Below are 23,750 nucleotides of genomic sequence, written 5' to 3' on the forward strand. Positions count from 1 at the left end.
TCACACATGTTTCCTCCAACTTCACATCCAACAAGTGTGAGGAACTCAAGGCGATTCTTTGTCTCTAACATTGAGACAATCCGATCAACTGCCTCTGGCGTTTCCCTTTCACTAGTCCACCAAAGAAAATATTTTCCGTTTTTTTTCAGTCTTTCTTAGTGATTTGAGCCCACGCTTGCACCCTATCCAGTCACCCAGTAACCCCACATTACCTATTGCCCACTGAGGGGCAATTTGTCATGGCCAATCCACCTAACCTGCACATCTTTGGACTGTGGGAGGAAACCGGAGGAAACCCACGCAGACACTGGGAGAACGAGCATATTCCACACAGACAGTCACCCGCAATGGAATCCGGGACCCTGGAGCTGTGAGGCAGCAGTACTAAGCACTGTGACAGCGTGCCGCCTGTGATTGTCGACCTGCTCCAGTTTGTGTATGAGCCCCGCCGGGCCCTCATTCACTGTGGGTCTCAGCGCGCAGTAATACACGGCGCTGTCTGTCATCTTCAAATCTGTCATGGACAAGTGAAAAGTGCTTTGTGTCGGGTTGAGTTTCCCGCTGAAGTGTTCAAAGCCGGGAACCGTCTCGTTATACCCATAACTATCGGCTCTGAGCAGATACTGTGGAGCTCGGTGTGGATACTGGCGATACCAGATCAGGCCATAGCTTGTAGCTGAACTCGATACCGAGTAACTGCAGGGTATGGCTGAATCTTCACCCTCTTCTGCGTCGACTCCTTGTTCTACCTGGGTCACGGTGTCTCCCTTACTCATCCCTGAAATTAAACAACAAATATACAGCGAGTTAGACGAAGCAACATGCGGAGGACGTGTACCCGAAGATAAAATGTAAATAAATATAAGGATTGGGGAATTTAGGACAGGGGTTCAATATAACCGACCTGTTATCAGGACAATAACCAGAGACAGGCTGAGTTTCACCCTCATGGTTCCAATCTGAACTCGAGAAACAGAGGCAGTGAGCACTGTCTGTACCAGTCCTGCAATTTCGGAAGTTTAAACATTCAGAGCGATGTTATGAGGTTAAATGCGATTTCTTCTCTCCGCCCATTGTCACGTCTTAAAACAGTCGCTTCCTCTAGAAGGGAAACATGCTCTTTCATAAGTGTTTAGAGAGCGCCCTCCCGTGTACAGCACGGCCGCACGTTGAAAACAGACTCACGGCCACTTCAAAGACAAAAACTATAAAGAGACAACCATACAGACATATGTTCCAACGTGCGTTGACATAAAACTAGAAGTGCTCTGGAGAGTTTCGATATATATTACTCTTAGTTGCTAACGATGAAAATACGTGAATAAATGTGCCTCCCGTGTTCACCAGAATGAATGAAAATCGCTTATTGTCACAAGTAGGGTTCAAATGAAATTACTGTGAAAAGCCCTTAGTCGCCACATTCCGGCGCCTGTCCGGGGAGGCTGGTACGGGAATTGAACCGTGCTGCTGACCTGCCTTGGTCTGCTTTAAAAGCCAGCGATTTAGCCCTGTGCTAAACCAGCCCCTAATATTCGAAGCCTCGAATATATCAGAGAATCAACAGAAATATAGACACAGAGACAAGGAAACCTACTGCTAGATCCCCAAACTGACGTACTCAAACATAGATACAGACACCAACACTTGGATCGATAAGTAAACAGAGTAACACCGCCACAGATATACAGAACCTTCGAATTTTCACATTGAGCTTTCTGAAATGAAATTTCCTGAGGTTGTGTCAGTGTGGTAATATCGTGGAGATATTCATTGCCATTAAACTGTGCATTTTAGCAACATGAACATCCATGGAATGTATTTGTCATTAACCGTGATCATGAATTTGTACATGCGATCAGATTGTGGACCCGTTCGTAGAATCAATGTTCGGGAATGGATTTATGTTTTTCAGACAAGCAAGTTCTCGATGCATCCATAACACGAGGGAGGCTGGTTAGAGTAAGACAACCATTCTCGGAGACGTGCTATTGGATTTCAAGGACAAAGGCTTCCTTTAACGGTAGATTGTGTCCCCGGATAGAATAGTGCGGCTAACATAGAATTTGGAGTTCTGCTTTTCAGAATGGTATGATATTGCTATTTGGTTGTTTCATTTATTTTTACAGCTTTGACTGTGTGTCCATTCCACTGTCGATACAACTCTCTTCTATTTACCAACCTACTGTTGAATTAGCTTTGGTCTCTCGCTTTACCGATCCCAATCTATCTATAATCTCCAGTTTTCTCACTCGTCCTGTCAGTCTCACAAAAATAAACACCTGTTCTGTCTCCGAAAGAAGGAAATCTTGAAAAGAAGCAAAAGGTTATCCGCTTTAATATCAATTCCGTCTCTCCGTCTATATCTACATACCTACCTACCTATCTATCTATCTATCTATCTATCCATCTCTCTCTCTATCTATCTATATATATATGAATCTATTTATCTATCTGTCTATCTATATATCTATACATATATATATATATATCCATCTCTCTACCTATCTATCTGTCTATCTATCTATCCATCTATCAGAGTGATTTTTGGAGATCTCGTGAAGAATAAATTGCATCTATTCAATCTCTGAACATTTCTGTGCAACTGTCTTGTCAGAACCAAAGTGTGATTCTCACTTTCGTATTCATGCATACTCCGAGGGAAATAATGAAGTTAACATTTATTTATCTGCCATTCTGGGCACGCCAAAGAATATCACCATTTTCACATTGAATGGGCTGCAGCTCACTGACACCGCTGTCTCCTCCTGTGTGCCAAGGTCAACACATTGAGAAAGGCTCTGGGACAACTCGGACCTTTATTGGCTTCTGTGATATCATTTAGAAGGAAATTCATTCAAACGGACCACCAGGTGGCGCATTGCACCGCCTGTCACGCTGCAGGAACCAGATAATGACCATAAGACATAGGAGCAGAATGAGCCTACACGACCCATCGAGTCTGCTCCGCCATTCAATCATGGCTGATATCTTTCTCATCCCCATTCTCCTGCGTTCTCCCCATAACCGCTGATCCCCTTATTGATCAAAAACCTATCTATCTCTGTCTTAAAGTCACTCAGTGAAATAGACCTCCACAGCCTTCTGCGGCAAAGAGTTCCACAGATTCACCACCCTCTGGATGAAGAAATTCCTCCTCATCTCTGTTTTAAAGGATCGTCCCTTTATTCTGAGATTGTGTCTTCTGCTTCTAGTTTTTCCTACAAGTGGAAACATCCTCTCCAGGTCCACTCAATCCATGCCTTGCAGTGTCCTGGACGTTTCAAGAAGATCCTCCTCATTGTTCTAAACTCCAACGAGTAGAGACCCAGAGTCCTGAATCGTTCCTCATACCATAAGCTCTTCAATCCAGAGATCATTCTTGTGAAACTCCTCTGGACCCTTTCCAAGGCCAACACATCATGCCTCAGATACGGGGCCCAGAACTGATCAGAATGCTCCAAGTGTGGTCTGACCAGAGCCTTATATAGCCTCAGATGTACATCCCTAGACTTGTATTCTAGACACCCAGACCCGGAACGACAGCTGCCATCTCGCTCCACAGAGGCTGTCAGACCTGCTGAGATTGTCCAGTATTTTCTGTTTTTGTTTCAGAATGAAGCATCCGCAGTAAGTTGCATTTGTTGTTCATTTAGACATGTTTGAGATGGTGAATAGGTATGTTCATCTGCATTTGTAAATGCATGAAATTCTGTTGTGGGTGTACTAGCTCCGAATATCCAAAATAGGAAGATCCTTTTCTTCTCATTGCCTGTCGAAAATTCAGTACTTGTGACTTAATGTGGAATTTATTTTAGTGGCTCATGAGAGACTAAACCTCCAAATCCTCGAACATTCGAGATCGGGGAACAAAAGTACTTTGTGCAAACATTCCTCACACAACATGAGAAGCACTTGATGTTTCTACCCGGTATGGACCCGGGGACCTTTCGCATGTTAGGGGAATGTGCTAACCACTACATTACAGGAACCGCTGGCGGTGCAGTAATCAATGGACTTGTGCAATGTTCAACCTCACTGTGTTGCCGCCTCTTCTCATGGTTCGCCTGAGAGGTCATGTCACTTATTACAGGAAGACAGCCGTTTCTTTAAAACCGGTGTCTCAACTTATAAAACAATCAGGAATCGAGCTTTCCTGACTTGAAGATAAGTTATGTTTTGCTTGAAGTGGAAGTAAAATTGAGATTATTTCGTAAATAACCACAGCCGATACGAGAATTGAAGATGTTCTGCTCACTTTGCTCAGCATCAAGAACCAGCTGTCACACCCACTGAGTTAAAGCGCAGGCCAAACGTTTTAAGTCCGAGGCAGCCAGGAGTCGAACCTGGAATTTCTTGATCCGTAGTCAGACGCTATCCATTGCGCCACTGGCCCATACGGGTTACGAGATTGAGGCAATAGTCTGCAACAGACAAAACCAGAAGTATGAGATGTTTCTGCCCGGTTTCGAACCGGGGACCTTTCGCGTGTGAGGCGAATGTGATAACCACTACACTACAGAAACAGCTGGCGACAACCGGACGTGTACAATGTGCACCCTCACTGTGTTGCTGCAGATTCGCATGGTGAGGCTGAGGGGCCAGGCCACTTATTACAAGACGACAGCTGTTTATTTTTTAAAAAACAGATGTTTGAACATATAAAACCATGAGATGTAGAAATTAATATCGATCTTAACATAAGTTATATTTTGCTTAAGCTCGGTCTTAAATTTGTGCTCTTTGGTCTCGAGGTATGGTTCTCGTTTAGGATTTTCAATCAATACCCATGCGAGCGGTCGTGGGTTTAAATCCTGGACAAGCCCTTTACTCCAGGTCTGACATTATGAATTGTTTGCGATGCTGACAGCGGCGTTGGTTTGCATTGGCCCACTCTGAAAAAAATTCCTCAGGACTCGGGATGTTTATGTCGTTTCTCTCCCCACAGATGATGCTCGAGGGAGACAGTGTCTGAGCTGTATTGCGTTCGGATAGAATTGCTGCTCCAGATCTGCGTTCACTTCACAGGGACGTGACCCATCTAATCCACAGAGCCAATGTGGAGAATTGAACTGACTGGAGAGCTGCATCTTAACGCTGACCTCCCGGACCTCGGCCTCCTGAAAGGTTCCAAAGAGGCTCAACAAACACTCGAGGAACAGGAGCGCATCTTTCCATTGGGCTCCATACAGCTTTCACACTCTGTGTGCAACAGTCTCACACTGTAAATGCGGCCCCCATTCTGTGTGTACTTCCATCGCAGATTTGGGTTTGAATCTTGTTTCCACTTGTTCTTTGTATCCGGGCGGTAGTTGTTGAGAGCTGGCACAGACACAGCGGCTGGAATGGCCACATACTGTGGTGTAATTATTCTCTGATGCGATGCTAACTTCACTCTGTGGCCAGGGAACCCTAGGCCTTTTCTCATTTAATCTCTCCTGACTTGCACCCTGTCAGAGCCCTTTCCTGTTGTTCTGTTTGCTCCCTCCGGGATTTCACTTGGTTAAAACGTCCGACATTTCTAACTGGTCCCGGTTTTAATGAAAGGTGATGGTGAAAGACGAGCTTTGTTGTCCTGTCGACAAATCCAGCCTGACTCGCTGAGTTGTTCCAGTATTTTCCGCAGATGTTAGATCGACCTTCCATGGCAATAGCAGCGTGCTGGAACAGCCTTGTGGATTTAACAGTCTGCTCAACAACCTCGGACTGTGAAATCCCTCCTCCCCGTTCACCACATGTTTATTTTCATCAACTTATTTTCATTGCTTCCATTGATATGTTTTCCCCCACCATTGTCCCCCCCCCCCCCCCCATCACATCCCCCTAGCCCATGCCATCCCTCTTGGGAAATCGGTCCCTTGTACCTTATTGTCCTCTGCAATTAACACATTCTAATCTCCTTTTCGCCTCTATCAGCACCGTTCTTAACTTTGATTAGAACCATTTACATCCCCTTTTTCTTCTTTCTGTCCAACACATTTTTGTTATTCTCCACCTATCGCTGGCCGTCTATCGAGGCCCAATGCTTAATGCTCCCTCCCTTCCCCCACACACACACCGCCAGTCTAAATCTCACCAAAGATCCTGTTGTCCAGCTTCGACAAAGAGTCACCCAGACTCGAAACGACTGCTGCCATCACTCTCCACAGAGGCTGTCAGACCTGCTGATATTGGCCAGTATTTTCTGTTCTTGTTTGAAGTGGAAGTTAAATTGAGAGGGCAGGTCTTTCATAAATAACCATAGCCGATACGAGAATTGATGATGCCCTGCTCACTTTGCTCTGCATCAAGAAGCAGCTGTCCCACCCACTGAACTAAATGGGACTCCAAAATTTGAACTCCGAGTCAGCTAGGAGTCGAACCGGGAATCGCCAGCCAGTCGCGTTACCCATTGCGCCACTGGCCCATAGCCGTGCATGGCTTTTGCTATTCCTCGATGATGAAGATCAGTTACGAGATTAAGGTAATATTCAGCAACAGGCTAAACTAGACGCACGGGATGTTTCTGCCCGGTTTCGAACCGGGGTCTTTTCGCGTATCAGGCGAATGTGATAACCACTACACTACAGAAACAGCTGCCCATGCAAGAGCCAACGGACCTGTGCCACGTTCAACTAAACTGCCGTGCTGCAGCTTCTCATTGTTCGGCTGAGGGGCCCTGTCACTTCTTACAAGAACGCGTCTGTTTCTTTAAAACTGATGTCTCAATTTACAAGACCAGAAGACATAGAACTTCTCTTGAGCTGAAGCATTTGTTCAGCAACCCAAGGCCGGAAGTGAACGTTGATCCCTGGCGCTGTGAGGCAGCAGTTCTAACCACTCTGCCACCTCGCTGAAATTTTGCTATCTGGAAACCGCTCATGCCTGCAGATAAAATACTCACCGAATCGACTAATTGACCTCATCCTAAAATGTTTTACAACGCACCCGCCAGTAGAGGGTGGCATTGTCAAGCATGGGCCTGATGAAGTCACGTGATGGCACAGACAAAGCCAATGGAGATGGTATCCTGAGTGATGTAACAATAGCACTGACACCCTGCAGTGTGTGGGTGGAACAATGAGCTGAACAGAGCCCGGGTTCCCTCTCTCCTCTCAATCTCTGCCTCATCCCATTCCCATTCACACAGAGAGATTCAGTCAGGCATGCCTCTGTTAATACTGGCGGCGCTCCTGCATAGTAAGTTCTGGATTGTGGGCTGGATTCGCCGGTCCCCCAGCTGCGTGTTTCTCAGATGGACAACTCACTCTCAGAGTCTCGGAAATTTTGATTAACCCTTGATAGATTAGAATTTAGAAGGATGAGGGGGGATCTTATAGAAACATATAAAATTATGAAGGGAATAGATAGGATAGATGCGGGAAGGTTGTTTCCACTGGCGGGTGAAAGCAGAACGAGGGGGCATAGCCTCAAAATAAGGGGAAGTAGATTTAGGACTGAGTTTAGGAGGAACGTCTTCACCCAAAGGGTTGTGAATCTATGGAATTCCTTGCCCAGTGAAGCAATAGAGGCTCCTTCATTAAATGTATTTAAGATAAAGATAGATAGTTTTTTGAAGAATAGAGGGATTAAGGGTTATGGTGTTCGGGCCGGAAAGTGGAGCTGAGTCCAGAAAAGATCAGCCATGATCTCATTGAATGGCGGAGCAGGCTCGAGGGGCCAGATGGCCTACTCCTGCTCCTAGTTCTTATGTTCTTATGTTTCATTCCTCTACTTTCGCAGGCGGACTATGCGCAGATCCAGTAACTCAGTCACCGGTGACAATATCGCATCAGAAAGGGGTTCCGTGCGTTTAGATTGCGGATATACAGACCCAACTATGTACCGCATGCTCTGGTATCAGCAAAAACCGGCACAGCCGCCGAGATTGATCATCATTAACTTATTGGCGATGAAGAAAGAGGAGATCTCAAGGCGATATCTGGCGGCTGCCAACAAGTGTAAAAAGAATGGTTATACCAATATAAACGCGCTCAGTGTGGAGGACGGGGCGGTCTATTACTGTGCGTTGAGAACAGTGTCACAAAGCAGCTACAGCCATGTACAAAAACCTCAAAGAGTATTTTCAATTCTACTAATGTTGCGTTCCTGCCTTTGCTCTGGGGGATGATTTGATCTCGATTCATAAAAACACTCAAGTCTATATATCCACCGATTATATTGGGGTCTCTGTCCTTGTCCAGGTCAATTAAGGGGACATTTGGGATTCGTGAGATTAATCTGCATGTCGCCATGCACAATAAATTTAATATTGGAATATCACTTCCGAGCAGAAGTAATGCAAGCTCTCAGATGTGGGGATAATCAAATCTTCCAGGACCATTAACTTAGGTGGGCCTAAGACTACTGCATCTGAGCCAATAGTTCCTGTAACTGAAGACAGAATGGACTGATCTGCTGTAGTTATGAATACATAGACTGCACATTTACTATTCAATGAGAGTCTCAGGAAGCAACACCACTAAATTACCAGCATGCTTTTTTAGACTTCAGTGGAACATCGATTTCCGATCGAAAATACATCAAATATGTGTTGACTCGTTTTGCTTTCTGTTATGCAGTCGCCGAGATAAGCGAGAGGGTGAGCGAGTGGTGCTGTCCATGGTGAGTGCTGTAAAATTCATGGGACTCTGATAACTCCTCGACTCACAAAAGTTCAGAAAATTATAATAATTTACGAACAGAAAATGATAATAATTTCAAAATTCAGAATCAGCCTCATGTCGACCACCAAAAACGGTCATCCGCAGAATCTTCATTATAAGTTAATGAACAATAAAATCTGGGTACACAGTGAGTGGCGAATGGGGGTTTTGCCGTGAAGAAAATACTGAGTCTCGAGATCATAACGAGGTGAGCGGCGAAGCGGTTCCCCGCGATAGTTCCGAATCAATCGCTCTTCAGGGCAGGCAATCTGTCAGAGCAGAAATCCAGATTCAGGTCCCACTGCACCGCTGATCCAACCAAACACAAGATCATCACAATGATGTTGGAGTGAGACTAACAAACGGAAACTATGACCGGGGACACCGCAGACTGAATGCTGAAAATGTGTGCGGCGATTATCAGCTGCAGTCACAAGTGATGGAGCGGAAATAGCGACAGTTGAGCATCCAGCCGCCTTTGACCATCCTGCACCTGCTCACTGCTCAACTCACTGAGAACAATATTGTGTAGGAGGGGCGGAAAGGGGCCAGATTCAACTGACACTATATACGCCTATTTGAAAGAGATTTTTCTATTGCCCTTTTTACCCTGCATTTTACCCCGTGTTGCTTTCCGTTCTCAAGTTCCTCCCTGTTGACATGTTCTATTGATTCATCTTCCCTCGTCAATTTCGGCGCCAAACGCCAAATGGTATCAAATCACAGTACAATTAATACTATTTACTGCACTCGGTGCGGTGGCCAAGAGGAAAAGCGTTTGTCTTGTAAATCAAAAATCGTTGTTCGAGCACCGCCCGCGTTAATTCTGAACTGCCATTGTACTGATCCATTCAAAGTCGTCTATAACGCTTCATTATCTCCCACAAACAAACGCAACATGAAATATCATTCACCTACCTCTATCTTCTTTCTCGGACGTTGAACTTTCAGCTAATTCAAACAATTCTGTGCAATCTGGTCACTGCTAAAAATAAAACCCTGAGAGCATCCGTTTACTCGCTTTTGTAGCTTCGTTGTGATCAAAATTATCAAAACTAGTCTGTTCAGCCCTGTTATCATTCTGATTTATAACCTCCGCCTGTCCTCCAAATTCTTAGCATTCTTTCGACTTCGTCGTCCCAGGGCTAAACAGAGAACTCCAGGGGTCATTTGCACAAATTAAGCATCATTTTCTGATTTAAAACACCAACAGTAACAACAACAGTAACAGACGAAATTTAAATTTCTGGCTCGGTTTGCCGCCCTGATACACATTGCAGTAAACTCTGAATGCATTCAACAGCCGAATTCTGACGAAAAGTAAACAGAATCCGGCAGCAGAGGGCGCCAAATTCAGGCACGGGCGTCACAAACTCACTTGATGGTCTCGGCCAAGCAGGTGGGATGGGAGGCGAGTGAGATCACAGTAGACCTCCCCCTCCACCACCCCCGCACTGCACTAAGCTGAACAGAGCCGGGTTCGCTCTATCCTTCCAATCTCTGACTCAGTCCAGTCCAATTCACTGAGAGAGACTCAATTAGAAATGTTTCTGGTAATACTGGCGGCGCTGTGACACAGTGAGTAGTTATAATGCTCATCAAACCGGATTAACATATTAGGACTCATGGGCCAAAATATAATTCACGATCGGTAATATCTATGTGGTGCCTAGATGGGAGATTCCACATAATCTTGCAGAAAATAGCAAATTGTATCAACTCAGTATAAACACAGAGTGGCGCGGTAGCGCAGTGGTTAGCACTGCTGTCGCATGGCATTGAGGACATCGGTTCAATCCGGCCCCAGGTCGCTGGCTGTGTGTAGTTTGTACATTCTCCCCGTGTTTGCGTGGGTCTCACTCCCACAACCCAAAGATGTGCAGGGTTGGTGAATTGGCGAACGACGTCGTAAAGCTGTACTTTCAAAAGTTCTGGGGCTGGTGCCTATTTGTCAGTGGACATCTTTGAAATGTGAGCTAATGGCACAGTCAGAGTTATCACATTGTAAAGATCCTGTCTTAAAAATAATGACTGAAATCAGTACTTTACAAAGCTAACCCTAGTGGAACCGCATCTCGGTGTAGAGTTGGTTGACTATTTATCCCTGGCCCCCTCAAAACAGTAACTATTAACGATGCTAATGCTCTGGGTGGCACTCGTTAATTCTTGTGCATTAGGCTGAATTAAAATGATTCCTTTCACCTTTCGCCTTGATTCGAGATAAAGATCTATCGAAACAAATAGACAAACATTAATTCGAAGAAAAGCGAGTTACACCCAGAAAAAGCCAAAATGACGGATAATATGAGACAGAAAAAGGGAACAAAACTGAAAAACACAACCAGGGCTGGAATCTGATTGGACCGACATAGCTGTGTTTCGTCCTCAACTAACAGAGGCTGGTCCACAGCTGACGTAAAAGTTGCGAGACGGGCCAATCGTAGCACGGAGGAACGCCCCTCAATTTCCCAACAAGTGAAGCCGGCCACTGATCTGAGTTTACTCTGTGATATGAGACAAGAAGCAGCAACGTATTTGAAACAGTGTCGCTGTTTACTGTCCATTCAGGAACCATGTGCTCCCTGTGTGCTTTACTGATAATAATGGTCTTGCTGCCCGGTGAGTCTGAGCTCAAATCCTCAGTGTGTGTTTCATGCGTTATATTTACTCACAGATTTCTGACACATTCTATATCTTGTTACAGGAACCAGTGGCCAAGATTCAGTTTCCCAGGAGCCGCCTGAATTAACGGTTCAGGAAGAACAAACAGCAATATTGAACTGCAGTTACGAAACTCAATACTCCTCGCTAACTCTCTTCTGGTACATCCAGTATCCCGGGAAAGCTCCGAGATATTTACTGAAAATGTTCAGCAAGGAACAGGGCGATAAGTCACCAGAGTTTTCTGACCGATTTTCTGCTGATTTGGACAAAGACAAGAAAACCGTTCCATTAAATATCACCGGCGTCCATGTCTCTGACTCCGCCGTGTATCTCTGTGCTCTGAGCCCCACACTGTTACAGAGGCACAGTCAACCCGTACAAAAACCGGCAAGGCACTCTCACCTCCTCTTCACTGAATCGGATCTGTCAGTAGGATTGTGAACTGCTAATATTAATAAAGCAATATTATAAATGAAAGCGTGCCCGAATGATCTCTTTCTGTGGTGCTGAATGTTTGTTTTTCCGATTTACTGGCCTCCGAACAGCTCTGTAAATGGGAGGCTCTGGTTCTGTTATCAGAACAACATGAACTGTTACCAATCCGTGCCCCATCTCAAATATTAACCCCGATAAAGAACCAACATTTGATTTAATGCTCGTTGTATTATTAGTCTGCAGCACAGAGAACGTAGTTGTTCAGTCGCTGAGTTTCTTCAAGAAGGGTTCCAAAGATCTGCGGATATTAAGGCAAAGAAGATAGTTGTGGATAGTGCAGGAGGGTGGATGTGAGGTAGATCAGCCATGATCTAACTGAATGACAGACCAGGCCCGAGTGAAGGAGCCAATGGTCCACTCCGGCTCCTATTTCTTATTGTCTGAAGCTATTCCGTTCAATTCATTGTTCTGAGAACAGTTTCATCTGATTCCATGCTCTTTGTTCTGATGAAATGTAGGACACAGGAGCTCAGGGCTGATTGGGTGTCGCCTTTAGACTCTGTCAGTAATGAACCAATCAGTAGCGAGGTGGGATATGATTCAACATCTTGTCAAGTCTTATCTGAAACAATTCAGCTTTAACTCACTCTGTTTAAATCCACCACCAGCTCTGTGAACATGTCGACTGTTACCTTTTACACATCCCTCGCCGCTGCAGTCCTCTTAACTGGTAAGTTCCGAAGTTGCACAATTTTCACTTTGCTCGTGATATCGACATAGAAATAGTCATTTAAATGTATCTCCCCTCCGTTTGCAATCTATTTCCTTAACTTGAAACAATCGTGATAATGAAAAAACAATGTCTCTATTTCTAAATGTTTTCAGGGGTTAGAGGTGAAGACTCGGTCTCTCAGGAGCCGCTTGCAGTGACACAATATGAAGGAGACTCAGTGACCATTAATTACAGCTATTCGACCACAGCTGCTTCATATTATTTACAGCTGTACCGTCAGGACCTGAATAAAGCTCCCACATTACTGATCTACGTTCATAACTATGGAGCTATTTCCAGAACAGTGGGCGTGGAGTCTCGATTTTCTGCATCAATAAACACTTCGAAAAGTGAGGGGAATTTCACCATCCGGGAGCTGCGGCTGTCTGACAGCGCGGTGTATTACTGTGGACTGAGAGACACAGTGACAGCAACCAGAGGGAGCCTCGTACAAAAACACTGCCGCAATGTGACAAAGAGAATAGCGGACTGAGGCGGAAAAGCTGGACTTTATGAACCGATTAGCAGATTTTTCTGATTTGAAATAAATCCAAATGATTGACAAGCAAGGGATAATAATCATCTTTATTGTCACAAGCAGACTTACATTAACACTGCAATGAAGTTACGTTGAAAATCCCCTAGTCGTCACACTCTGGCGCCTGTTCCGGCAGCACTGGGGAGGTTTCCTCTGCTCCATTTTACATCGAATACATTCTGAGCATTACGTTATGATATGTTTAGAGCATTTATTCCAGTTTCCAAATCAAATATATTGCGACAAAAGTGCTGAGCGGATATTTGATATTGTGTTCCAGTCTTTAAAGGAGTGACACACACCGCATAAATGCAGTAGCGGGCATGTAACACTGAGGGATGCTCAGGACAAAAGTACAAAAACTTTGTTTGTGCATAAAGCCTTGTCCGGTGCGTTCAGATTCGCCAGGGCGCTCCTGGCGCTTTCTGGTGTTCTTTTCCATTTGGATTTTGTATTTAGTTGGCTTTGTTACCATTAGTCCAGGTGCCTGGAACACCAAATCTGACCTTAAGGATAATTTACTTATTTACCATTAGTCATCAACTTCTAATCATGTCCGGAAAATAACTTCTGTACTTTTTCTGTATTGAGGATTGGTTGTTTGGTAGCACAGACGTGAGCATTGCCGAAAATAATTGTCGAAGCTTTTCATCCTGATCTCATCAGGACAATGATAACAGCAATGCCAGGGGGAATGTATTTTTTCAGCCATATTAAGCATTCTCAGTTTTAATATATGTCAGTGACATTAACATTCAGTGGTGTTTAGTCGGGTTATTATGATTATTAAGATTTTCCTCATCCGATGGGCATTGGTTTGCTCTACAGACTGATATTACAAACCTAAAATTACTTGTCCTTCAGCGATTTCCTGAACAGCGGTCTGGGATATAAATAGTGCCGATCACATGCAGAGTTTCTTTTCTCAATGGTTGCGACGAGTTCTCAGATATCCTCATATCAGCATCAACTCATTCTGCTCTCAGTAAATACAATAATTGGACTGAATCTGTCTTCGATGTGAACGATTTTAGATGGTGTTTATGTGGACTGTGTTCAGGGCCTGTGCTTACAGGAAACCATTCACGTTCAGTGTCTGAGCCGCTGTGAAAACAAGCTCTCACCAGACAGCAGCTGTGACCCAGAAACTTGCGGCAGTTTTTGTTTGAAACTTTCCCTCGTTGCCATCACTGTGAGACTCTGTGCACAGTAATAGACCGCGGTGTCAGACAGCCGCAGCTCCGAGAAGGTCAATCGGTACAGCTTGTCTGACTGCTGAACTGCTGCACGGTAGCCTTGTGGATAGCACAATTGCTTCACAGCTCCAGGGTCCCAGGTTCGATTCCGGCTTGGGTCACTGTCTGTGCGGAGTCTGTACATCCTCCCCGTGTGTGCGTGGGTTTCCTCCGGGTGCTCCGGTTTCCTCCCACGGTCCAAAGATGTGCAGGTTGGGTAGATTGGCCATGATAAATTGCCCTTAGTGTCCAAAATTGTCGTTAGTGTTGAGTGGGGTTACTGGGTTATGGGGATAGGGTGGCGGTGTTGACCTTGGGTAGGGTGCTCTTTCCAAGAGCCGGTGCAGACTCGATGGGCTGAATGGCCTCCTTCTGCACTGTAAATTCTATGATGATCTATGAAAACCGGGCCTGAGCGAAATCCGCCTTCAATTCAGCACCGCCGCCCGTGTCCTTCCGGACCAGAAACTTAGACTGTCTGCCTGGGCACTGACGGTACCAGAATAAGTATAAAGCATCGTCCGTATAGGTACAGGTTAGAGTGACATCTTCTCTTTCTGTCTGTGTGAGTGAGGATTCCCGGTGAGTAACACAATCTCCATCGCTCAGACCTGCAACACACGGTTATAGAAAGCGGAAAACATTGCTTAAAAATTCAACTGAACTGAACTGAGGGTGAAAATTCCGTCGGTGTAACATAAAAATAGATAGAATTTAGAGCACGAGAAAGCTCATTCGGCCTAATTGCTTCATGTCAGTGTTTACAATCCCAGGAGAATCCTCCATCTCTCCTCATATCATTCTATCAGCAAATCCCTCCGCCCCTTTCTCCCTTATTTGTTTATCTAGTTTCCCTTGAAACGTGTCTTTACTCCGCTCCTCAGCTCTTCCTTGTGTTAATTTGAGCCACATTCTACCGATTCTCTTTCTCAACTGGTTATTCCTGATTTCCCAGTTAGAGAATTAGGTGGTGCTTAGATTTCTGGCAGCGAGATTTGGAACCTGTGGAATTATCCTCTCCACACTCCGATCAGATCATTGTAAAGGCATCAAGGTTGCCGTTCCGTTAGTACAGAAAAGAACCAGAACATTTACATTCCTTTCTGATAGATATCATCATCCAATTCCGGTACCGTCACTCTAACTCGCGTATGCTTTGTGTTTTGCCAACATAAACTCCTGGAAGGAAGAGGCTAGGGGATAGACTCATCTTTTCTAAGGCAGATTGGATACTTGATTAACACAAGGGTACTGCTTTCCAAATTTATTCCGATGGAAATTAACGTTTTTTAACGTTCTAAACGTCTTACTAACAATGAATGTTACCCAGATCAAAGCGAGAACGGGGATCCGCATCGCCTCTGGTCCTGGATTCCGGGGACTAATTCTGTCTCAGAAACCTGCAGAATATACAACCAGATAAAGCTGAGAGCATTGGCTGAGGCTGTTCTGATGTCACTTCCTATGGAACGAATGATCGGAAGAGCTCGGTTCGCTGGATCTGATTGGTCTGATGTCACCTATTTAACCACATATGTTTATTAGAGGGAACTGAGGAGGTTGCAGTGCATTCTGCTGATCAGAGCGAGACCAGAAAACACAGACAGCTTGATCCCTAATTGATCTGAGCGGCATTTTTACCTTCGGTTCACCTGAAAGAAACAGCCTTGAAGAAAGGAAATACAAGTGCTGAATGTGATGAAGGTGTTCCGAGGATTTCAATCACGAAAACGACTGAATTTGAGGCGGGGATGAAAGAAAGTGTGTTCTCAGATTTGTTTTGTATTCGTGTCGTATCAAACAGAGGTGAAAAAATACAATGACAATCAACAGGAGAAATTTTCAATTTAACAAATGTTAAAATGTCAGTTTGTCAAATAGGCCTTAAACATTTCCACTCAATTTCTCATTATTGAGTGAATCCAATCTGACATCTAACACCTCTGTTCAGAGCTGCTGGAATCTGTCTCGTGGCTACATTCTCCAGTCCCTCTGCTCATTGCTGGTATTAATGCATCTCTCCACAGTCCACTATTCCGTTCACTCTGTCACACAGCGGCAGTGATTTTGCACGAGGCTCCCTCTGGTTGCTGTCACTGTGTCTCTCAGTCCGCAGTAATACACCGCGCTGTCAGACAGCCGCAGCTGCCGGATGGTGAAATTTCCCTCCCGTTTCGAAGTGTCGAGAGATGCTGAGAATCCACACGGCCTCTGCTCTGAAAACATCTCCGTATTTCGGGATGTCGATCAAAAGTATGGGGGTTATCTCCGGGCCCTGGCGGTACAGCTGTAAATTATGCGAATCAGCAGTGGTCGAATAGCTGAAATTATTTATGGCAAAGCCTCCTTCAAAATGTGATGTGGAAACCGGTGCGTGTGAGACTGAGTCTAAATCACTAACGGCTGGCAGAAATAAAGAGAAAACAGGGTTAACACAGAACACATTGCCTGCACGAAGGAGATTTTGTAGTTTGTAAACTTCCAGGTTAAGAGAGCAGCAGTTGTGATGAATGAATACAAAACAACATCTCACATGTTTGCAGAGGGCTGTCAGCGGATTTGAATCTGAAATTGTATCTGTGACGAGTTGGGTACGTGTTGAGTAATACCTGGTATCTTTGCCGATTCGTTCATTCCTGACAGTCATCAGTTTTCACCCAATTAGGTCATGGGGTCTTTGTTCCAGTATTGATCCAATCAACTGAGAGCTCCTTTCTGCTCCAATTCATGACATCAGGGCGGGCAGCAGTGAATCGAACAGGGAACAGGAATTAAATACAGTCCCTTCAACAGTTTCACTCTGTGAGATGGGTGAAGTGAAGGGAAATAGCTCTTAATGTGCTACTAACAATGCGGTGGCTCCCATTAACCGAACTGCTCACTGGCCATTAGAGCTACTACAGCTAGTATAAAGGCCCATCGAGAGGACAAGTGAGCTCTGAAGGCTTTCAGTTCCGCCAATTCCAGCTATTATATGGAATAAATGGCGTCGGCTTGGCAGGTTTGAGCAGAATAGGATTAAGGATCAAGCTGTCTGCGTTTTCTCGGCATGCGCTGATCAGCAGAATGCACCGCAACTGCCTCAGTTTTCGTTGACAAACATGTTTAAATAGGTGATATCAGACCCAGCAAACCCTGCTCTTCCGATCATTCGTTTCATAGGTTGTGACGTCAGAGCAGCCTCAGCCAATGCTCTGAGCTTGATATTGTTGGATGTTCTGCGGGTTTCTGAGACAAAATTGTCCCTGGAATCCAGGACCAGCAGCAATGCGGATCCCCGTTCTCGCTGTGATCTGGGTGACATTCAATGTTGGAAAGACGTTTAAAACATTTTTAAAATGTTAATATCTAGCAGGAATAAATTTGGAAAGCAGGACACCCGTGTTAACAAGCATCAGACCAGCCTTAGAGCACACATGAATCTTTGTCCTCGTCTCTTTTTTACAGGGGTTTATATTCGCAAAACACAATGCAAACGCTAGTTAGAGTGACGATACCGGAATTAGATTATATCTAGCAGAATGTAAATGCTGTGGTTCTTTCTGTACTGACGTGAAGTCAACCTTGATGTCTTTACATTAATGCGATGGACGTGTAGAGAGGCTAATTCCACATGTGGAACGTTCCAAATCTCCGAGCCAGAAATCTGCCTAACATGCATATCTTTGGACTCAAGTAGAAATATAAAATCCAGTCGAACTGAACTGCTGACCTAACCAACGACGGAACTGGGCCCTGGGAAGCAATGTCTGCAATAGCACAATCGGATTAAACCGACAGAAGCAAATGCAATAATGCAATGTCCAGCAATATCACAGACTCAAAGCTGATCAAACTATCAGCTGCCATCGCAATTGATGGAGTGGAAATATCAACGACTGAGTCACCAGACGTCTGTGCCCATTCTGCGCCTTTTTATTGCTCAAGTGACTGAGGAAACAAAAACATGTGGGCAGGAAAGACCCAGAATCACAAATATTTAGGGAACGGAATGAGGCCTATTTGAAAGTGCGACACCTGGCGGCTTTCACACACGCATTTTTCACGTTGCCTTCCATTTTCAATTAATGGTAATATCCCTTTGACAAGTTCCTGTGTATCTTCGCCCTTTTTCATTTTGATGCGGTATTCCTGATAGTAAAAAATCACAATGGAAGAAATAAAATGTGTCTTTCACTATACATTTTCGCCTGAAATTGAAGTGATTTTGTCATTGAATCTTCTACCAATTAAAGTCATTACATGCGATCCCCTCCAGCACAAGAGCAAAATTCTGAGGAGATAAATTGATTCTCCATTCTACCTTTTTTATCACAAGCAAAAGAATCCAAGATTGCCTTGTCAGTTTTCATAAACTGCCATTCATTCCTGGTACTCTTCTGATATATAATATCCGCGCTATCTCCAACTTGTTAACATTCTTTATACTTTGTCTTTCACTGGATTTGGACAGAGAGGTCCAGCAATAATTACTCCAGAATTAGGGTCACATTTCGATATAAACAACAACAGTGACAAAACCTGTGTCAGAATGGCTCCAATTTATAGAATAAATCATAGAATTCCTACAGTGCAGAAGGAGGCCATTCGGCCATCGAGTCTGCTCCAACCCTCTGAAAGAATACTCCACCAAGGCCAATTCCCCGCCCTATTCCTATAAACCTTTAACCTAACCTACAGATCTCTGGACATTGCGGGACAATTTAGCGTGGCCAATCCACCTAACCTGCACACCCGAGGGCAGAACGGTAGCATAAGTGGCTAGCACTGTGGCTTCACAGCGCCAGGGTCCCAAGTTCGATTCCCCGCTGGGTCAGTGTCTGTGCTGAGTCTGTACGTTCTCCCGTATCTGTGTAGGTTTTCTCTGGGTGCTCCGGTTTCTTGCCACAGTCCAAAGGCGTGCAGGTTAGGTGGATTGGCCATGATAAATTGTCCTTAGTGTCCAAAACGGTTAGGAGGGGTTATTGGGTTACGGGGATAGGGTGGAAGCAAGGGCATACGTGGGTCGGTGCAGACCTGATGGGCCGAATGGGTCGGTGCAGACGTGATGGGCCGAATGGCCTCCTACTTTATGTTCTATGTTCTATATTTGGACTATGGGAGGAAACTGGAGCATCTGGAGGAAACCTACGCAAACACGGGGAGAAAGTGAAAACTCCACAAGTCACCCAAGGCCGGCATGGAACCTGAGTCTGGCGCTGTGAGGCAGCAGTGCTAACCACTGTGGTCGCTGTGCCAAAATTTAGCTTTCTGGCAAACGCTCATGTTTGCGGATAAAATACTCTCCCATTCCACTCAATGACCTCATCCTAAAATGGATTACTTAGGACCCGCCAGTAGAGGGCCCCAATATCAGGCATGGGCCTGATTATGTCACGTGACAGCACTGACGCAGCTAATGGGGATGGTATCCGGAGTGATGTCACAATGGGCCTGGCCCTCTGCAGTGTGTGGGTGGAACAATGAGCTGAAAGAGCCCGGGTTCCCTCTCGGCTTCTCAATCTCTAACTCATTTCATTCCCATTCACTAAGAGAGATTTATTTAGACATGTTTCTGTTAATATTGGCGGCGCTCTTGCATAGAAAGTACTGGGTTCAGGACTGGATTCTCCGGTCCCCAGCCGCGTGTTTCTCGGATGGACAACTGACTCTCAGATTCCCGCAAATTGTGATTAACTTTTGATATTTTATACTTTCGCAGGCGGACTGTGCGCAGATCCAGTAACTCAGTCACCGCTGACAATATCCGCATCAGAAGGGGGTTCAGTGCAGTTAGATTGCGAATATACAGACCCGACTATGTACCACATGCTCTGGTATCAGCAAAAACCGGCACAGCCGCCGAGATTGATCATCATCAACTTATTGGCGATGAAGAAAGAGGAGATCTCAGGACAATATCTGGCGGCTGCCAACAAGTGTAAAAAGAATGGTCATCTCAATATAAACGCGCTCAGTGTGGAGGACGGGGCAGTCTATTACTGTGCATTGAGCACAGTGTCACAAAGCAGCTACAACCACGGACAAAAACCTCAGAGAGTATTTTCAATTCCACTAATTTTGCGTTCCTGCCCTTGTCCCGGGGGATGGTTTGATCTCGATTCAGAAAAACACTCAAGTCCATGTATCCACCAATTCCATTGCTGTCTCAGTCCTTGTATAGGTCAATAGTGGAGCCGTTTGCGATTCGTGAGATTAATCCGCATTTCGCCATGCACAGTAAGTTTAAACTTGGAATATCCACTTCAGAGCAGAAGTAATGCAAGTTCTCAGATGTGGGGATAATAAAATCTTCCAAGACCATTAACTTAGATCGACCTAAGGCCGCTGAATCTGAGCCCCTTGTAGTCTCCAGTAGAACATCGACTTTCCGATCGAAAATACATCAAATCCATGTTGACACTTCCTGTTTTCTGTTATGGAGTCGCCCAGATAACGGACGTGTATCAGCTAGGGGGTGAGCGACCGCGGAGGCCATGTATTTGTCCGGTCCTTCCAGATCTTTTCATCACTGCCTCAGGGGACCAATATTACCAGCGTTCTCTTTCTATCGCTGGCAATCAGAGGATTGGCCGTCACTATTAAAATGCACAGAGTTGTGATCCTGTACTGAGAACAAGTAAGTTGCGCCCACTGCGGCATGGACTTACCGCTACCATTGGAGCATCCTTCGAGACGCTGTGCTGGGACAAGCTCAACGATGCTGTGTCTCCATCGATAACAAATACCGACCCAGGAGATTGTGATACCTCTTCACGGACCTGCGAACAGACGAATTTTGAGCAGGAGTTGTTTATCCATCCTCTCGAGCCTCCTCCATCGTTCAATAAGTTCGTGGCTCATGTGATTATGACCTCAGATTCACATTTCACCTACCCCGGATAAACTTTAAATCCCCTTTTATTCGAGAATCCAAGCACATCTGCCTTGAAATATTCAACGAACCCCCCTCAGCGGTCTCTGCGGAAGAGTTCCATAGATTAATGAAGCTCGGTCAGAAAAAAAAACAAAGATCTACATATGGAGTCTTGCTCCATTTCACGTGATCATTATAAAGGACTGTGGCCTTTCTGACCGTCCTCTCGCATCCACCTTGAGAGTTGAATATCACCCCCCCCCCCCCCACCCCCCACCCCCACACACAACCTACCTCCCCCCCCCCCCCCCTCTCGGTGTTGGTTTGTTTCTGGGATCCACTGTATTTCTGCTATAATGGACTGCCGGCAGAGACATGTATAGGGATATTTATAGTGGTGTACTAGTATTTATCTGTATGTGTGTCATATTGATAACACTTCTACATTTGCTGCTACGCAGATTCTCTCCAATCAGACGGACCTTGCAAGCTGCCCGGAAGCTGACTGTATATCAGGATCGTCCGGATAGATTGTATTGATGTGTGGCGTTAATTTAATATCCTCTTCAACCCTCATGTCACGTCCAACTGTTCCACTGGGTCTTGGTGGCTCCAGCCTGATACAAACGAACAGAAAACAATAACAATTTCAAAATTCAGAATCAGCCTCACATCGACCAACATAACGGTCACCCACAGCATCTTCAGTATTATTTATTGAACAATAATATCTGGTTACACAGTGAGGGGAGAATGGGGGGTTTGCAGTGAAGGAAATACTGAGTAGCGAGATCGTAACGAGGAGATGGACGAGGCGGTTCCCCGCGATCGTTCCTGAATCAGTTGCTCTTCAGGGCAGGCAATTATCTGTCAGAGCCGCAAACCAGATTCAGGTCCCACTGCACTGCAGATCCAACCAAAGACTAGAATCAACCAGCGGTAGCAATGTCTAGAATAACACAATGGTGTTAGAACGAGAACAACAAACGGAAACTGTGACCGGGAACAGCGCAGACTCAAAGCTGAAAAAGTGTGCGGCGGTTATCTGCTGCATTCGGAAGTGATGGAGCGGAAATAGCGACATTTGAACATCCAGCAGCCTGTGACCATCCTGCGCCCGCTCACTGCTCAACTCACTGAGAACAATATCGTGTCAGGGGGAGGGGGGATTCAACTGCCGCTACCTGCACCTGTTTGTAAGAGGTATTTATCTTGCCCTTTTCGTCCTGCATTTAAATCCCGCGCTGGGTTCCGTTCTCACGTTCTGACAATACCTTTTGAAATGTTCTATTGATTCGTCTTCTCTCAACAATTTTGGCGTCAGTTTCCAAATGGTAACAACTCACAGAGCAATTAATACCGTTCACCTACACACGGTGCGGTGGCCCTGGGGAAAGGCGTTGGTCTCGTAAACCAAAAATCGCGGGTTCGAATCCCGTCCGTGCCTCAGTGTCGCTGTCGGCTCCCCTCCGCTCCTTGTGCTGAGCGAATCAAAGGCTTTGTTTCATGCTTTCCCACAGCAGGCAGTATCATCCACCTGGCCCTATCCTCTTTATAAAACTTTGAACCTTCAGCTGATGGATATATTTTCGGACAATCTCGAAAAAATAATTCTGAGCGCATCAGGTTTTGTACCCCTTTATACCTTCTTCGTTATAATCAAAATAAACAAAACCAGTGTGTTCAGCCCTGCTATTCTTCTGATTTATAACCACCGCAAGTCTTGGAAATCTTCGACTTCGTCGGCCCAGGGCTTAAACAGAGAACTTCAGTGATGATTTGCACAGATTAGGCATCATTTTCTGATTACCATTAGTAACAAAGACAGTGTCTAAACAGCTGCAATTTCGATTTCTGGATAGCTTTCGGGTCCTGGTATGTGTTGCAGTAAACTTTGAATCCACGCAATAGCTGAACTGTAACACAGAGTAAACCGAATCCACCAGCAGATGGCGCCAAATTCAAGCAGGGGCGTCACAAACTCACCGGATGGTATCGGCGAAGCCGGGAGGATGGGAGGTGAGTGAGGTCACAATAGACCCCCCCCCCCCCCTCCCCCCGCACTGCACGGAGCGGAATAGAGCCCCGGTTCACTCCCTCCATCACAATCCCTGACTCAGGCCAGTCCAGTTCATTGAGAGAGATTTAATCAGACGTGTCGGGGCAGCACGGTAGCCTTGTGGATAGCACAATTGCGTCACAGCGCCAGGGTCCCAGGTTCGATTCTGGCTTGGGTCACTGTCTGTGCGGAGTCTGCACATCCTCCCCGTGTGTGCGTGGGTTTCCTCCGGTTTCCTCCCACAGTCCAAAGATGTGCAGGTTAGGTGGATTGGCCATGATAAATTGCCCTTAGTGTCCAAAATTGCCCTTAGTGGTGGGTGGGGTTACTGGGTTATGGGGATAGGGTGGCGGTGTTGACCTTGGGTAGGGTGCTCTTTCCAAGAGCCGGTGCAGACTCGATGGGCTGAATGGCCTCCTTCTGCACTGTAAATTCTATGTTCTATGTCTCTGGTAATACTGGCGGCGCTATGGCACAGTAAGTAGTTACTGTTAATTAAACCAGATTAGCATATTAATACACATGGGCTGGAGTATAATTAACAATCGA

At 45.4% G+C, this 23,750-nt stretch overlaps 1 protein-coding gene and 2 non-coding genes across 3 annotated transcripts in view; all 3 read right to left on the minus strand.

The window, feature by feature from the left end:
• The window catches only part of LOC140421366 (uncharacterized), a 522,678-nt gene that overhangs the window by 452,524 nt on the left and 46,404 nt on the right, over positions 1–23,750 (minus strand). The window lies entirely within an intron of this gene.
• On the minus strand, positions 4,451–4,523 carry trnav-cac (transfer RNA valine (anticodon CAC)). Its single transcript has one exon. It is a non-coding gene; the product is annotated as a tRNA-Val (tRNA).
• trnai-gau (transfer RNA isoleucine (anticodon GAU)) lies at positions 6,498–6,570 on the minus strand. The gene has a single exon. It is a non-coding gene; the product is annotated as a tRNA-Ile (tRNA).

This window comes from Scyliorhinus torazame, chromosome 5 (genome assembly GCF_047496885.1).
Source record: "Scyliorhinus torazame isolate Kashiwa2021f chromosome 5, sScyTor2.1, whole genome shotgun sequence".
Taxonomy (NCBI): domain Eukaryota; kingdom Metazoa; phylum Chordata; class Chondrichthyes; order Carcharhiniformes; family Scyliorhinidae; genus Scyliorhinus; species Scyliorhinus torazame.